The sequence below is a fragment of the Cygnus olor genome, chromosome 2 (assembly GCF_009769625.2).
Source record: "Cygnus olor isolate bCygOlo1 chromosome 2, bCygOlo1.pri.v2, whole genome shotgun sequence".
Taxonomy (NCBI): Eukaryota; Metazoa; Chordata; class Aves; order Anseriformes; family Anatidae; genus Cygnus; species Cygnus olor.
This window is the reverse complement of record NC_049170.1, coordinates 109,440,742-109,455,655: the sequence shown is the minus strand read 5'-3', so window position 1 is coordinate 109,455,655 and position 14,914 is coordinate 109,440,742. Positions and strand designations below refer to the sequence as shown.

Sequence of the window (14,914 nt, the reverse complement as noted above, 5' to 3'; positions counted from 1 at the left end):
CGCTGCCAATATAGTCGATTGCATTAATTAAGCCAATAGACTGTATAATTAAATGAGAATTTTGGGTGTCTTGGGGAGGAGAAATTTCTGGGTTACTCTTTTTAACTGACGAACTGTCAAGGCATTGTAGTATCAATAAAGAGAGGGTTAGAGAAGCAACGTATTGAAATTTAACCAGAGCTATTTGTAGAGGTTTCAGTTAACAAGAAGTCATTATCTAAGGCTATGTCCAAAGTGTTGACATGGGAATTTATATTTCCTTCAGAAGTTTCTCCTTAATGGAGAAAACAAAGTAGTGAGTATGAAAAAGTGTAACACGTTTACTAGGAGGCTGTTCTGTGGAGTGGGAGAGCGGCAAAGGAAGACACTTCATGGGTACAAATGAAATGTATTATTGTCCCAGTGCTAAACTCTTCTTAACGTCTGCATTCCAACAACCCTCATAAAATAGCCTTCCTGCTAAGCAGATAAAAATTGATCCATAATTACACCATAAATGTAACTATGACACCAGGATTTAAGTGGGGAATATTACAAACAGAAAAAAAAATCATTACATCTGAACCGTGCGTGTATTTTAAGAGTTGGAAATAGACTGAAACAGGAGGTATAATAATCATGTGGGAAACAGTAGATATCTGGACAGAATTTTACTTTGTAAGGATGTCTCCAGGTTTAAGAAAAACATAAATATGATTTTGTTTGGCTTTCTTAAATGCCTAAAGCAAATTTAAATATTTCATGGTTTAAGAAATAGTTTTAAAATGCTAGACAAAGTATTCAACAAGTAAATGAGACCACAAAAAAGAGAGGGGGAGTCAAAGGTTACCTCTAATTTTCTAACTGCATCATGAGGATGTTAGTAATGTACATGGTAGAAAAGGACCAGACATGTTTAAAGATACAATTTCATTCAGGCTCAGACTGAGTAGCTGAAAATAGGCTCCGTTGGTTGAAAAAGTTAGAGCAAGAGTGGAAAGCTAAACTTGAGATAGCTTCAAGTAGTAGTTTTATACTATGTGAATGACCCCTTCTCCTGGTCTGTTGTTTAAGGATGTGGAGGTGTTGGTTCACACCAGCCTCAAAGAATTTCTGCATTGGACTCAAAGTTTGTATCTTCTCTACCAATTTCTATTGACCCAAAAATAAGCACTTTGTATACAGTTTTTTTTTTTCTGAAACGGAGCATTACACTTGAAGACCTCATGACATCCTGCTGTAAGTTTCATAATGCTGGTCACGGATGCACATCTTGATGACGTTTCTAATAAAACTTCTCCAAATTTTGAGTGCAATACATTCCAGGTTAGGAGGGGTTCTCCAAAGCCTCACATCTTAATAGTAGTCTAAATTATTTTAGACATTAAATTGTGCTGTTCTTAAAGAAAATTGATATATTTGAATATAGCGTATAACATCAGCCAGGGACTCTGCTATCTCTGCTTCAGTCCTTTTTCCTGTTTTTCAGCTCTACAGACTTGAACCAGGCAGCCACAATGGAGCGTTAGCCATGTAAGAAAATGTCCTACTGTACTCCATAACTATAATAATAGTACTTTTTTTTTTAATAGTACTTTTTAAAGATGCATTTATTTTCTTTCTGGCATCTACTTCACCTCAACATTCAACCTCTGGATGATCTTGAATTTTATTAGATTAAATACCTAGTCCATCAGAAATGCTTCCTTTTGAAATTCATCTCTTGGCTTCAATGGTCAGTATAGTATGCACACTACTGGTGTAGTTTGGTGTATCTCCCTGCTGGAAGAAGCCGACAGGAAATTAAGGATGGTTTCCGGAGTTGTGCAACGGTTATCAAAGATTTCAGGGAATTTCACCAGGGGAATTTTCAAGATTTTTCAGTGGAACGATTGAAGGTTAATGACAGCACAAATTACTGCTTTGCGCAGCTGTTTAGGACAACCGATCTGGTCCTGACAGAGCCTTCAAGCTCTGAAGGTGTCACTTTTATCCTTACCCAATTCTTTACTCTGTAGCAGACCAGACCAGGGAGTAAAATCTACCGGGGTATGTATGTTGTGCTATTCGATTTCATGAGAGGCTGGTGGAGAGCTGTGCAAGAAACAAGAGGAAGTGGCTGAGGGGTGAGGAGGTGGTTTCTGAGTCACGCCAGAAGCAGCCGTGGGTGGGGAAGGGCCGCAGCCTGCCACATGAGGATGGGGAGATGGAGCCACCTCTCAGCAGGGCTGGGCTGCCCCAGCGTGGGGTATTGCGGGCAGTGGGCACTGGTGCACGGGGGCCTACTGCTGTGTCCTGACAGAAGGCTGAGCAGGAGGCCCGTTGCTGTGCCAGGTGACCCCGCTCCATACAGCGGGTCCTGTATCGCCACCAGGTTTCCTGCTCAGAAGATGGGATTTCCTCCACTGAAAGCCCTGAGACCTTGCCCGTGCCCCAGCTTGCAGCTTTCACTGCTCACCAGCACTACCAAACCCCATTGTTGTGTGGGGGCTCAGCAGTGAAGGTGGAAATTTGAGCACGTAACTTCAACAAGGAGATGGGGAACTACACCTCTCTCTGTTGTAAGCTGCTGTTGGATTTTCTTGTAGGATAGGGAAGCTCTGGCACAAGCATGTCAAGAGGAAACCTACTGGGAGTCTTGTTCCTGGGCTTCTGTCAGCAACCATACTTGCCTTACTTGTCTTCTTCCCAATTTCCCTACCTTCAGCAGAGGTGAAGGCGTCAATGGCAAGGCTTTGTTTCTTTCCCTGCCCTCTGCCTCCAGCAGCCATGGAGGAGGGAAGAATAAAATAGTTCAGCTGGAAGGGATTTACAGAGCTCATCAAGGCCTGACCATTTCAGGTTTAACCAAAAGTTAAAGCACATTACTGAGGTATGTTTATATTGCTATTCTGAGCTCCATTTCAACTGAGCTGGTCAAGAGATTTGAAGTCACCATTGATGAATGGTCAAAACTGTCAATTACAACGGGAAAAGAAGTTGCTTGCTGTAGTGTTCTGTGTGTTTGTTTGTTTTGTTTGTTTGTTTCAGAGATGCAGTGACTATAGCTGCATTTTGCAGTTACTCCTCCATCCCTTTTGCTGTGTGGTTCTAAATAGCTGGGGTCCAGTAGTTTGGTTGGAAAAAATATATATGCAAACTTGTATATCCTTCATGCTGAATGAAGCACAACTGCAGTTGTGGGCACTCAAAGCAGGTCTGGCTCACTAAGTTGTATATTCAGATACAGGTACAGCAATCAAAAAGCTCTATCTTACTTCTGTGACACTGATCATATCTTTTGGATATTCATTAAAAAATAATACTGATTGTTTGGGCAAATTCTATACCATTCCGGGAGTCCTTTTGTTTCAGACTCTCCATTCTTTTCGTTGTTGTTGTTAATCATAGAATCATAGAATGGATCGGGTTGGAAGGGATCTTAAAGATCACCCAGTTCCAAGCCCCCTGCCATGGGCAGGGACACCTCCCACCAGACTAGGTTGCCCAAAGCCCCATCCAGCCTGGCCTTGAACACCTCCAGGGATGGGGCATCCACAGCTTCTCTGGGCAACCTGTGCCAGTGCTTCACCACGCTTACCACCCTTCTATATTCCAATCCTAACAATCCTTTTTTTTTTTTTTTTTTTAAAGAGATATTTGATATCTTCATCCTCCTTCATCACAGTTTTCTGTATTTTCGGACTCCTCGAGTGTACTTTTCTTTTGCTTACTTTTTTTCCATGTGATAGCAACAAAGGATTCATCATTGTTTTTAAAGGCCTTTTTCATCTCTTTTCCTAGCCAGTCAGACAGGGGTCAAACACATATGATTATAGTATTTGTAGTACTCATGATAATAGTAGTTGGTTGAGGCTGTGGTGGTGTCATTGTATGGGCATTTTAAGCATTTAAGCATTGGTAAGGAACTGTCATTAAAATGCTGTTTGCATTTTATCAACGTCTTCTCCCAATGAGTTCTGCTCCGTTTTTTCCATATATAGAAAAAAAAAATCTGGGTGAGATTGCTTGTCATTAGCTCAGCAACTCTAATTATTTTCACCAAGGCAACTACTACTGACCAGATCTTCAGTCAATTAATCTTTACCTGCCAGGATGCAGTCTGGTATAGAAGCCCACATAAGTTATATTGTTTTCTTTTTTCCAAAGTCGGTTTGCTTATCCTCTAGGAATCACAAGCATTTTACTGATGGTAGCAGTAACGCTGCCTTTCAGCATGAAGTAACTCTTAGTAACTCCTTTCTGCCTGTTGTTGGAGAGGGTGTATCCAGTGATTTTGACATTCCTGTCACACCAGATCATCTCCCCAGGCTTCAGCAGCAGTGATCATTTCTGTTTCATAAAAAGTATATACTTATATGTGTGCATACACAAAGGTTTATATATATAAATATATATATGTATACATACAGTTACTCCATTATACAATATTTCCATAAAGAGGCTCTCCCACACCCACTACCACTACAGAGATGCACAGACTTGCAGCAGAGCTGTTCTGTTGACTGGATGTACTTGAACTGCACAGCCCCTTTATTTCTATCCATGCCGCATGTTTCCTCTGCAATGAAATATTTCTAATAGGAGCAGCCTCATCTTGAGCAAACAAAACTTACAGATACGTGTGCACATACACTAATTGAAGGAGATTTTATCTTAAACCAACCTATATATAAAACTGGGGCAAATTTTCAGTTGTTACTGACAAACAATAAACACCTTCTATTTGGAAAAAAAAAAAAAGTCCACAATTTTTACTGTACGTTTAATATGTTGGTTCTTACAATTCTTAACAGTTATTATAGGACTGAGTTTATAAGGCCTCTAAAGAAACCCTCACTCATTACTTTGTGTATAATTATTTTAAACTATGCTAGTAGCTAGCTCTTTATGAGTACGATATCTAGGTCCTGTTTAGGCACACAACCAAACATGCAAGTCATTTGCAACATAAACGGGCCATAAAGAATAGATCTTCCTTCTATTTGTAAGAATTTTAAATATTTTACTATGGTAGAGCTATTTCTTTTCCAGGCTTACACAATCACAGAATCACAGAATAACCCGAGCTGGAAGGGACCCACAAGGACATCGAGTCCAACTCCTGGCTCCACACAGGACCACCCAAAAATCAAACCCTAGATGTCTGAGAGCGTCGTCCAAACGCTTCTTGAATTCCAGCAGCTCATTGCCGTGACCACTGCCCTGGGGAGCCTGTCCCAGTGCCCGACCACCCTCTGGGTGCAGAACCTTTCCCTAACACCCAGCCTGACCCTCCCCTGTCCCAGCCCCATGCCGTTCCCTCGGGTCCTGTCGCTGTCCCCAGAGAGCAGAGCTCAGCGCCTGCCCCTCCGCTCCCCTCGTGAGGGAGCTGCAGGCCGCCATGAGGCCTCCCCTCAGCCTGCTCTGCTCTGGGCTGAACAAACCAAGGGACCTCAGCTGCCCCTCATACGTCTTCCCGCCCCCCCCCCCCCCCCCCCCCCGACCTTTCACCATCATTGAACACACACTAGTAGTTTGATAAAGTTGTACACAAGAACAAATCATGTAAGGTTATTTGTTTTAATTTTTAAATCTAATAACACAGTCCAAGAATTTTGCCTAAACTATATAATGCTAACTTTTTTTAGCAAAGGAATGTTACATACTAGTTGTGTGGAGGACATTTAGTTGGCTCTACTTTCCTATTATTCACTCCTTCTTTATCCCTCATCATATAACTGGAAAACTAACTAGACCATGTCATGCAAGAAATACACAAATCGTTGCATTCAAGCCTGATTTTTAGAACAAGAAAATTAATTTTTCCCCCAATTGACCTACATGTTTGGAACGACTGTTGGAACCTCTCATTCAGCATTTTTCACGAGAACCTGGCAGGTTTAAAAGTTGCTGAATAAAAAACTGGTTTATTGAATTAAAAGTCATTGCTACTTAGTTTAATGGCAATGATCCCAAAAAGCTCCAGACCTTAGCATGCTCCACTAAGCAGCTGAAGGGGGCTAGTGAAAACAAATATTTCACATTACATATAGCTCATGCTTTCACTGTATTCTTACGACTGGATTCAAAATACATTAGAGAAATGAAATGAAATGAAATGAAATGAAATGAAATGAAATCATAAAATTAGTATGGAATTAAAGACTGCCTCATAGTAAACAGGCAAGGTGGGTTGGCGTGTTCCTACTTCATCTTACTTTCAAGACTTTCAAGTTTTCTTAACTCTAAGGATCTTTAAGGATCGTTTAGCACGCATGTACGTGTGCACAGTAACAACCTAATGACTGTTCTGTCGGAAGATACAGATCTCAGGTTCAGCTCTGCTCGAGCTGGAAGAGCTGGTTGTGCAATTCATGACAACCCGAGGAATGCAGTGAAAAGAATTCTTCAGAAACAATGGAAGAGGCGATTCTGCAAGTTGCTCAAGAGCTTCTTTTCTTCAGCAGAGTCCCGGGGCAATTCTAGTGTGGAGGGTGTCCTGTGAATAGTGAGAAGGGACGGTTAGAAGTCCTTGTGGTGTTAGGGACTTTTAGCAGAAGCAAGCAGGAGAGTAATTTTAGCAATACGTAACAGTTCAGGGAGGGAGATCAAAGCACAGATGCTGAAGTGGAAGCATAATCAAGACTGGTAGACATGCAAAAAGCCACATATGCTAAAATTGAGCCTGCTTTTGTGGCAAATGGTAGTTTTGACAGATAGATTAACTATAGAGAGCTGTCTTCAGCATAGCAACTTTCTTATCTTCTGTCATCCACCACCGTCCACCCTGAATTGACTTGAAGGTATACAGCAAGGCTGGTTGAGTTCAGCTGCTGTAAGAGTATGGTAAAAATGGGGATGGGTTAGAGCAATTACTAAATAGTGGTGAGTTGCTGTTGGAGTGTTGTTACACAGGCATGTGGAAGCTTGCAACTAATCATGTCCTTTATTGACATTTTAACCACCATTTTAATGTTTGTAATTACATTCTGAGTGGAGAGCCTTCCAGATGCCAAAGGCAGTTTATTGTCATGCACAGCTTGAAAGAAAAAAGTCCCTCTGAAAGTGGGTGGTCAGGCCAAGACTGTGACTTATCCAGTTGGACTCTGGAGAGAGATTTTATCTACCTACAGAATTGACCCTGCCTGAGAGTCATCATCAGAGCATCCAACCTGCATGAGATTTGACCATTCTTGTCCTCTTGTACTCTGCAAATGCTGTGAGGCCAGCGGGAGTGCTGGAAGAAGCGTGTACTTGTCTGACACTACACAAAGCCAAAAGGGTTTTTACATTTTCCACTTAACTATCACCTGTGTGTTTGAGCATAAACTTGTGACATCGTTGGAGTCTCCTCTACCAAACTTTGTGTCCCACATGTGCCCAGATATTTCAAACATAAACAAGAGCCCTCAGAGAACTTTGAATGGAGGAGTGTGTGCCAGGAGTGGGGAAGGGTGTGTAAGCGATGGAGAAGGCTTAAGGAATCAGATATCTATAGCTTTGAAATTTGGGTTTGAATTTCCACATCTCCCAAAAGGAGACATGACATTGTTAGGCCTCTGTTCAGTGCTGGATGCAAGACGCATTTCCAAGATCCAAGTGGCTTGGGGTTACAGATGAGCTAACTGTGGAGGCTACCAACAGATGACTTCACGTATCCTCAAAAGTCTCAGCTCCATTTTTTCTACAAATAGATGACGAAGGCACAGAGAAGACAAGCATAAAAGCAGAAACTGCTGGAGTTCCTACAAATAAAATCCCAGATAAGTATGCAAGAAATAATGTTAATACTGAACTGAGAGAAGGACACATCTATCAACATTACACAGAATTGCTGTGGTAAGTTTATGAACTACCCTACCAGTGAGACTCCTAACAGCCTAGTTCTGTTTCCACACTTACAGATTAGGCTCGAACCTAGGGTTCTGGAGATTATACATTGCAACATCTCTACGCAGTGGATTTTCAAATTATTCAGGCTGAATAATGTCCCAGAGGACTTCATGGACCACTTTTCCTCATTTATGATCACATAACTTTCCTGAGTCACTGAATGGTCACAGGGGAAGTATCAATTTTAAACCAAGGTTTGGAGGTACAATAAGCCATTTTCTGGTGGGAAACAAAACACTCCAATTCTTAAAATTTCATATCTTCCTTTCGTGTGTGTGTGACTCAGAGACAGAGCCTTCTAATCCTCAGCTATCCAATTGCTCTTCCCTGAATCATAGTGTGGGAACGTGTGTTCTAGGCTATACAAGCCTGAGTCATTTTTATGTTAATATTTCAGAAGTGTAAGCAGTAATTTCTAGAAAATGTTCAGTGGGCTTGGAAAAAGAGAACCACGGGTATAAGCAGATATACTTCGTGTACCTTACAAACAGAAAGTCAGGTATTCTGGAGAAGTTACTCATTAAATATTGATGCACTGATTCTTAAGCCCCAAAAGTACATTTTAAAAGTTAATGTTGAACTTTTTTTCTGAAGTTGTGCTCTATTTACTCTTATCTTTGAATGGTAATATGTATGACTTCTGCTGTAAAGAAAGATTGGAAACATTATTCCAACAAAATGTGTTGAAGTGCAAATAACAAGTGAACTTATGAACTCTTGCATTCTCAGAGGGTCTGGAGGGGTCTCTGCCAGGTTCGGAGAAAGAGCAGAACATGGATGCTTTTGTTAGACTGCTGGCAAATAGAATTATCTGGAATTAGCACAATTTATTCAGATTTGGTTTTGTTCCAGCTTCCACTAGGGATGCTACTAAGGCAATTCAAACCTCATTCATGCTTCATGATATTGAACAAAATGGTATTTTTTCCCAATTTTTTTCTTTTCTTTTTGCTTTCTCAGACTGATCTTCTCAATAGCAGAATCATGTTTTCAAGTGGTCTGTCAGAATTTTTTCAAAAAAAAAATTAGATCCTCTTGCCCTAAGAAAACTAGCATAGCCATAAAACAAAGGATATTTATGAATTATTTGAGTCCATGTTATCATTTCAAACTGGATTTCTCACGAATAAGTGTTACCCCATTTCTCTTCTGAAAGTTTCCTTTATGTAAGTGAGTAACAGTGACCCCATGTCAAATGCATGATAACATTATCGGAATAGAGGAATTTGGGGTCAAAGAGTTTGCTGGTTAGCTTTGTTGGCAAGACTGTTCCAGAGCCTTACAAAGACATGCTGACACATCAATGCAGTGTGTCAAGGAGCTGACTATATGGAACATTTTCCACAGTACTACTTGAAATGTGAGCCTTTCCTTTGTTGAAAAGCATTCCTGCATGTGCAGAGATTGCATGTGAAAAATAGTAATGACAAATATGCCATCTTCCTGGGGGGCGAGAACTGGAAAGAAATCTGGGCTCTTTTTTCTGGGTTGGCAAAGCAGAAAGTTCAGCGTTCTGCATTAAAATGATATTTTGCAAAACATTTACAATGCAGTTAAAACTTTGGAAATCAGCAAGCTTATTAATTGTTACTTTGTTCTTTTGTTCTCATCTTTCCAAATGTTCATGAATTTCAAAATCACAGCTCTCACTTTTAAGTCTACTCTGTCTTTGGAGCCTACTTGCCATGTCTTCTGTGCACACTGACTGTACATCTCCATTTCCTCCCTAAAGCAGTGTTCCTGATTCCTGGGAAAAAAGGAAACTTGTGAGAACATTCCTCAGTTTTTAGGCAATGCCCATTATTGGTCTTGGAATACTTTGACTAAGTAACTACAGAGAGAGAGAGAGAGAGAGAGAGAGAGAAACAGAGAGCGCAGTAGTCAAGCCTAGTTAACATTCACTTAGGTGAAAAACAAATAATCCCATCTCAGAATGCGTAACATCTAGATCTTTTATCTGCATAATTTTCTCTGTCTGCAGACCTTTAAAAAAAGAACTGTTTTCTAATTCTTGCTGTTTCTCTGTACATATATATTTATTTAGTAAAGATTAAGAAAGGGCTTTGTGAGTGGTAAACATAAATATTCCTCCAAAAGGTAAAATGGAAAGCAGAGTCTTTAGGATGCAAAAGAACTGTCAGATTATCTCTGCCAAAGGATCAGAAAGGCTTTGAAGATGAAGTACTGGATGTCATTTCACTTGATTTTTTTTTTCTTTCCTAAACTTCTGTTTAAGACCCTGGATGGTCTTATCATCCAGGACAGAAATTAAAGGTGATTAAATCAGATTCATTCCTGTAGATACTAATGCAGTGGACTCCTGTGGGGGTTCCTGATTATTCTATACTTTTGAAATTCAACCCATTGGATTTCCATCCAATGAATACAATAATGTGGCTCTTTCGGTTCCCATTTGTGTACAAGATGGTGATGTCAAGTAGACTTGATCACTGACTGCTATAGCCACAAAATCTGGCTACCACACCAACTGCACGCATACCAAACAACTCAATGCTTGCTGCTCTTGCTCAATTTCACAGACTGTGCGTGCTTTGCACAGACTGGATCCTGAGGAGGCCCCTAGCCTCCAAAAGGCCCAAGACAACCCTGTCCGTAACAGCAGCTAATTAGGTTTGTTGTCAGTGTAATATCTTTTATAACCATATTTTTGCCAGTTGCAAAACAGGACCAGACCCTAGAGACACAGTCTGTAGAAAAGGCTTGCTTTGTTTCCACCCCTGGATGTGTGTCCAACCTATGTTGCAATGTTTGGCTGTGGGCATTTTTTTTTATTATTTTTTTTAAATTTTGGTAACTCTCTAAAAACAAAAGGGTATATCTATGCAAAAGATTTAGGCTTGAATTTTAAGCTGAGCTCCTCACACTTAGAATCACTAAAACCTGAAAACCTGGAAGCAATTATAAAAACTGAACACTTACTCATCTCAGAAGAGTTTTGCAAGTCACCAAGAAATGATTCATACATGAAGTGCTGTCTGTAGATTTAGACGGGAGCTGAAATATAGATACCTGGTCACCACAGATTGAATTGATGGAAAAAGAAGGGGAAGTGTCTTTTATTTTACACTGCAGTAAGTATTATTCAATAAGTTTCAGACGAGTAACTCAACGTAGATTAATGATGTTTACCAGAGAAATCTCGCACGCAAGGAATAAATGGAATAAACTAATTGTAAATTAAGGCTGAACTGTAAGATAGCAGTACGAAGAACTGTGATTCCATAACTGGTTAAAGAAGTTAGTTAAAGCCTGCGCTGACTCTTGGTATGCCACATTGGAAATAGTGCTTTAGAATTATCTCATTGCCAACTCCAGAACAGCAACTCAAGAGGAGAGTTGGAAGTCAGAAGCAGCTGGATAAAGATATTGCAAAGCCCTTGCAACAAAATGAATCAGGAGATTGGCTTAAAAGTCATAAGATTTAAAAAGCGTATAATTCTTGGTACCTGCCGCCTTGTTTCTGAGACTGCAGGACGGTTGTGAGTCAGGTTTTCAAATCACTCTCTGCAAGGGAATGCCAGAACTAACTTTTTCTTGCAATACAATCTGAATTACTCAAGTCACGCTGGAATTCCAGGAACTGGAGCTTGAATGAAAACACAAAATGCATGAGACTCCGCAATACTAAAAAGAAATGTAAAGACAAACAAGGCACAATAGTCATAGGGACTACTTTTACTGCCACATTTTTGGAGAGAAGATTGATATAACAAAATACATCCCATACTCTAACAAAGACAAGGCTGCTCTCCATCAGGATCTCACTGTTGTATCTTATCAAGTCCGTTGAACTAGTCAGACTTCTCAAAGAGTAAAGGTCTTGGGAGCATTCCCACTTTTTCAGAGCAAACCAGGACAACTCACACAAGAGGCAGTGAATGTTTGGCTCTCGCTGGATGTAGTCACTGAAGTGGTTCTTGCAACTTATCTAAAACTAATTAAACATTTTCACTGATGTTTCTAGACATTTGGCTTACTTGATATGCTCTAGATACAGATATCTTCTTATGTGAAAGAGAACTGTCCCTATAATCTTGTCGTGCACTACTTGCAGTAAAATTACATTGTAATAATTTGCAGTGACTTCTTTGCCCTCTGATTTGGAAATATCCTCATGTACCTCAGACGATTTATTCTCCCCTGGCATAGGTTGAATATATCTCTCTAGCTACAGCCTCTGCTGCATTATTTCTTTATTACTAGTTGTTAATGATGGATTTCAGGGAAACGATAGCAATGAGCTGGTACGATTTATTAACTGAATGCTTGCTTTAAAGTGCTCTATTGTTGGGAACATCAGAAAACAGTTCAGAATGAATGTGTAGGTTGGCATAAAGTAAGGCAATATCTCACAGCAGAGACTCTCCTATAGCTCCACGCTTAAAATTGAAAGGAGAAAAGGGATAGACAATGCACATTTAAAAGGCAATGATGAGTAAACTTTTAATTTCGTTCAGAAACAGGTACACAATGTGAAAGAAACAACCAAAACTCCCTGTCTGTTCTCCTCTGCTTCCTTCCCACTGCCTCCCCCTACATCCCAACCCCAGCCCTCAGCAGAGGTACCGTTACACTGGAATACGGGGAATTTCATCTGGCACAGAGTTTAACCACTTCCCAAACTGAAGTAGGCTGCACTGGTTTATGCACATTAACCACATCTGTATCTACAGATTTTTTTCTGGCTTTAACACTGTTATTATAACTGAAGTGGCAAAACTTTCTGTAGAGACCAGGCCTTGGCACAAAGCTTGTGGCTGTAAAACACTGAAGACAGTGGAGCTCTGATTTTGTTCAGATCCTCCAGCACTGCTGCCAGGTACATATAAAACAACAGGATTCCTTCCCTGACTATTTCTTATCCTACTGCAGTAATGACCCCATTGTGTTGTTCTGTAAATTGCTGAAGGGAATAAACAGAAAAGCCTAACACCAGCAGGCACAGAGAGTATTAACAATCCCTGACAGAGTTCATCCTAATGTTTGGGTTAAGTTTTAACTGTCATAAAAGAAAAAGGTAATAATATTTTATATAACACTCTTCAGGCCTGAAATTCTGCGTTCTTAAAAGTAGAAGTGAATGTTGTAAATAATGCCAGATGCCCTGAATTGAGTCCATGACCGAGTTCATTCTTGAACACATACTGCTATACATAAATTCTTCATATCTTGTGTCCTTTCAAGTATTCTAAAATCATGAGTTCATTTCACCACTACTGCATATAGTCTTGTTGTGCAGTGAAAGTGTTACAGTCATTTGCTCCATCGTTTTTCAGTCTGCCACACAGGAAGCACACCAGCAGCGTTCATCGTTTTTAACTTATTTTCCATCAATCGTCATTCCTATAACCATTGTTCTTCTAAAATTATCTAAAAGATACACCCTCTTTTGGCAAAGGGGATTTCCTTTGAACAGTAAAAGACAAATACAAGTCAGCGGCTGATCAAGAATGGTCATTGGGACGTCAGTGTAAGATGTGTCTGAGAGACTCAAGAGGAACTGATGTCACCTGAGGTTTTGATCGCAAGTGGGAAAAATGAAATTGAAAACTGAGCTGGACTCATCTCCCAGAAAACTTACCACTTAAGTATCTACTTCAATATCTTAAGTATCTACTTCTGAAATCTCTGAGATGTTCTAAAAAGTGTTGATATATTTATGGTTAAGAATGGAAACTTCAATGGTTAGAGGTGAGAGAGTTTAAATATATATTTCAGTATTCCTCACGTTCCACTACTTGCAATTACCTCCATGGCTTACTGCTTGCTGTGGGGCAGGTGTTTAAACCTACCTACCCACCTCTGACAACTGGAAAGAAATAATCAAGACCATTTTATACCTCTATACTTCCCCGTTCTCTATGCAATGTGCCGACCAAGCCACTGCCCTCACTGTTTTAACCTAGCATGTCTGAACAGAAGAATATTTGGTTTTGTTTAAATAAACTACCTTTGCAGGAGAAGTTGACAGTGAGGCTCGAAACGCCCACAGACAAAATGAATGCATCCAGTGATGTTATCTGACAGAGGTTTGATTGAAACAAATCTTGGGTGGTTAATCTCTAGTTCTCATGGAGATGCAGGCTTTTAACTCCCATCAAAATTGGTGGGAGTGAAGTAATTACCTGCTCTAAGGAGGTTGCCCTCGGCTGATTTGGAGTGCTTAACTGATCAAAACAGAGCACTGCTATCACCAGCTTATTTAATTGCAGCCTTGAGAAATTAAATACAAATGGGTCTTGCAGTCTGATTACCACATGATTAAACACATAATTTTGACACAGTGAGAAACATTTCTCAAGATTAATTTCTATAATAATCTCTAGAACAAACACAGATAATTTTTTTTGAAATTATGAGCAAAATAAATACAAACTTTCATTTTTTTCCCAGTTTAATATGCTTCTTGATACATTTGTCTTTGCAACCACACATTGGTACAGTAGGCAGTTAGGATTCACCAGTGCAACATTTGCGGCTCGCCGCTCCCCAGCAGGCAGGGGGGCTGAGGAAGGACAGACACTTTCCTCTCAGTCCAAATGAACAGAAATTCATGTTAGAAAGAAAGTGCAATACAGTAAGGCAAAAGTGTGAATAATGTTTCACGGCATTTGAGCTACGAACAGAGCAAGACCCTGCCCATCCTTACACTGCTGTACTCGCCACCTCCTCCTTTCCCACCTTCTTACCTCTGATACCTTTTTGCACCTCATCCCCAGTTACACTGTTGTGCAGCCACTTCACTGCATCTTCTTCTTTCCTTTTTCTCAACTTCTCATTTTTTAAATTGCCACTTCCTTTGAAATTCTCGAAGGATAACAAGGGAATCACAAGCAACTGCAAAAAATCATCAGATACTTTTCTTTGCATTTCATATTACGTTAAAGTAGGATATGATTTGTCACAAGACAGTACTGGAGCTTACAGGTGTGTTGGAAAACAGGCAGAATAAAATTTGCTGCCTGAGTCTGATCTGACTGTAAACTCCTTTGGGTAGAACCTACGTGTTCATTTTTATGAACTGGACTGTGATACCTTT

The 14,914-nt window shown here is 40.1% G+C and overlaps 1 long non-coding RNA gene across 1 annotated transcript; it reads right to left on the bottom strand.

The window, feature by feature from the left end:
• Nucleotides 1–5,529: 5,529 nt before the first annotated feature.
• Nucleotides 5,530–14,908, bottom strand: LOC121066519. The gene is made up of 5 exons (XR_005817811.1): nucleotides 14,565–14,908; nucleotides 11,322–11,461; nucleotides 10,795–10,869; nucleotides 9,505–9,601; nucleotides 5,530–6,460 (listed from the first exon to the last, which is right to left on the bottom strand). It is a non-coding gene; the product is annotated as an uncharacterized LOC121066519 (long non-coding RNA).
• Nucleotides 14,909–14,914: the final 6 nt, after the last annotated feature.